This window comes from Euphorbia lathyris, chromosome 3 (assembly GCF_963576675.1).
Source record: "Euphorbia lathyris chromosome 3, ddEupLath1.1, whole genome shotgun sequence".
In the NCBI taxonomy this organism is placed as follows: domain Eukaryota; kingdom Viridiplantae; phylum Streptophyta; class Magnoliopsida; order Malpighiales; family Euphorbiaceae; genus Euphorbia; species Euphorbia lathyris.
This window is the reverse complement of record NC_088912.1, coordinates 24,253,929-24,257,626: the sequence shown is the minus strand read 5'-3', so window position 1 is coordinate 24,257,626 and position 3,698 is coordinate 24,253,929.

Here is a 3,698-nt window from a genome sequence, read left to right as displayed (position 1 = left end):
AGTTGTGTCTTACTTAACCCCAAAGTGATTACCGCTTAAATAACATACGAAACCGAGTCGTCTAATACTTGTAATTATAAATCCCGTGGATTCGATACCCGGTCTTAACCGGATTATTACTTGATACGATGGGGTACACTTGCCCCTAAGTAGTGACGTCTAGTGAATTTAGAGCAATTAGAAAGACCACATCCATAGTCCCATAGCACACTCATATCACACTACATCCGTAAACACAGCTAGACGAACCACGCATCACCGAGCTGAACCTAACACTGCCTCTAACTGGTTCTACTCCATCTCGGGCATCTGGACCAACGCTGGATGGATCCTTTAACTAAAAAATTGCCTCTGAGTCTGGTAGACGCATTGTTGACTCAGCTCAAGCACTCATTCAGGATCTCCAAAGATCAAGCACCCATGCCGCTGAATCCAGCACTGTTGAGACAACACAACTTTCATCAATCACTCAGCTTCTAACCGAGATAAAGGGTATGAAGGATCTTCTGAGTGTTCTAACTTCTTTGCAATCTCAACAGCCCCGGCAGGACTCTATTCTAAAAATAGCAGAACTCCAGCTGACCATTGTAAATCATATGAATTCTCTACATCAGGAATTCCATCAACTGTCAGCTGCGAACTCAGCCTATGCCACTTCTACCGAAGTCCAACATCTCTTTCGCCAACTTAACACTGATCAAGAGAAAACAAACCATCAGCTCTCCACCTCCTCCCAATGCTCCATTGAGAAAATTTCTGAGGCTGTGCGTCTGCTGAACTTGAACAGGCAAGAGATGGCCACTGATGAGCTTAAGACGAACGAGATTCTGAAGTATTCTTGAGCAATCTACAGTGATGTGCACAAAATCCAGGGTCAGCGCGAGTATTATGACTCATCTCTGCTAAAGATGTTTCATCAAGCTTTTGCAATCCTCACTGACACCATACACTGGATTGGCAAGTCTCAAGCCGCTGTCTTAAGCATGCTGAGTGCAGCCAAAATTGGTATTCCTCGAGTCATTATCGATGATGGTGTTCCAATTTTCGATGGGATGAATGAAAGCTCGAAGAAGCTAAAAGCCTTCTCTCAGCGTCTAGCTCAAGCTGCCAATGACTCAATCTTCATTCCCAAATCTGATGATGGCAAAAAGGGGGAGAAAGATCAACCCCGAACTCAGCAAGCTTCTGGAAGTCAGCAACAGAAGGGCAAGGGCAAACTAAAGTAGCTTTAGTTTATATTGAATAGGATAGACTAGCTGTTGTCCTTTGAACCCTATTGTTTTTTATTAACTCTGTTGTGCTGACTATAAACAAATTATATGCATCTCTATCCTTTTTCGAAATGACTATCTTTATGCTATGTTTACGTAAGTAACTAATATAATTTGTTAAAAAGGCATCTTCATTGAATCATCTGTGCTTTACTGTCTATATTAAGTGAAGATATGAATGCTATGTTGATCATGCATGTTGACCACTTCTTATATGTAGATTTAACTGAAACTCATTGAACAAATAATGCTCAGCGCTCTCTGATAATTAAACCTTCCGCGTAAAACTGAGTTAAATAGAATATGTTCCATGAGCTGACCTATCTCTGAAAACTGACCTTAGACTTATTCAATTAAACCTTGAAATGTTTATAGTAAAACTAAGTCAGTAGCTCAACCCTTATGGGGGAGTTAATTACTTTAGGTCAACTATCATGGGGGAGCTCAACACTGAGTTCTTCGACTGAATATTTTTGCCAACATCAAAATGGGGGAGTTTGTTGAAACACCTTTCCACATGATTTTGATTTGACAAAATTATTTAAGTAAAAATATTCTAGCACATTAAATTTAATAAGCTTTGATTTATTACACTAATGTGTTTGTTCAATGTTGAGTTTAATTGTGTATAAGACATTGAGAATAAAAAGACCAAAGGCCCATTTAGTGGAAGTCAAGCCCAAGTCAACACATCAACACCATTCGGCTTAGAAGTTCAAAACGAAGTCGTATCAACCAAAACGACGACTCAGCAAGAGAAGGATCGAGAAGACTTCGTGGCAAAAGCTTCAAGATGAAGCTGCTGAGTTGGACAACAAAGTAGTCAGAACAGCGGCAGGAAATGTTCAACTTCTAGACAAAGTATTTCTACTTTGGGTAAAGTTCAGAAGGCGTAGAAAGCTGTCTCGTGGACTTTTCCATAAATGGCGAAACATTCTACCGAAGACTGACGAAGACAGAAGATGCAAGAATTCTATTGGCCAATGACGTTGAGCACGCACAGAGTGACAACGACAGGAAGTCGTTTCCCTCCAACGGTTATTTCAAAATTCGAAATGACCAGGTGCCTTAAGTGTCACTATATAAAGGCCATCCAGTTGCTTCATTCGATGCAGATCTTCAACTAGCAATCACGCTGACCAAATTCATACTCGAAGAATCTGTGAGAAAAGCAAAGCAAATACCTTACACCAATTTCCATATTCTGTGTAAAAGTCTAGAGTGATTTCCAATCATCTAAAGTGTCTTAGCAATTGTTGTTTAGGACAATCTCATCATCATTTCTAGAAGTATAGAAAGGAGAGGCTGAGTACTCGGTTATAGTACTCAGCGGTAGAATAGGAGTGAGTAGAGGTATAGAGGAAGGTACTCTTGTTATACTCAGCTTCTAGTTGTAAAAGGTTTGGTGCTCTACCTTTAAAGAGCTCAGTAGAGAATTTGAAAGCTCGGAACATGTTTCGGGGACAGGACGTAGGCATAGAGGCCGAACCTGGATAAATCTGCTGAGTAACATCTTTCTAACCTTAAACTCCTTTGATATATATATTGCTTGCTTAAAAACTGACTAAGTAAAGAGGTCACGCTGAGTTGTGTGCATTGAGTATCTGAGTTTAGGAATACACTCAAGTGCTATCTCCTGACTCAAGGAAAGAAGCTGACTTAGTCACCAGTTGACTAAGCTAGTGTCTTAAGTTCACTCAGCGCGCTGTGTAAACTCTTTCAAAAGAAAAATAAGTCAGCCTTAACGTACCAAAATTTTAATAGTTCCTATCCCCCCCCTTGGAACTAACTTGTTACGTTATAAGGGACCAACAAGCTCGACATAGAGTTCCTTCCTAAGTATAAGCTTCTATCCGCGTTAGGAACTCGAATTCCTTAACAAATAATCCGTACCTACAAAACGGATTAGGAGCCTTAAATGAGTTAAATAAAAACAAGAGGCCAAATTTAAACAGATTATGAAAACGTTTGGTTTGCCCCCTTTTGGATTCTCTTGGTAGGTCGAAGAGAATGAAAACTTCTGACAAGGAGTAAATCCAAACTTTTCTAACTTTTGAGGAAAAGGTAGTTGATATACACAAACTTCGATTTGATCATTTATTTCTATCACATGATTTAGGATTTTAGGTTTTGAACCGGGGTTGCTTACTGTTGGTCCCTTATAACGTGACAAGGTTAGTTCCAAGGGGGGGGATAGGAACTATTTAAAATTTGTCCGTTAAGGCTGACTTCTTTTCTTAAGAAAAGGTTTACACAACGGCGCTAAGTAGTTTTAAGACACAAGCTTAGTCAACTTGTGACAAAGTCTGTTTCTTTCCTTGAGTCAGGAGATAGCACTTAGAGTCTATTCCTGAACTCAGCTTCTTAGTGCACTCAACTCAGCGTGAGTTCGTTACTTAGTCAGTTTTATAGCAAGCAATATATAAA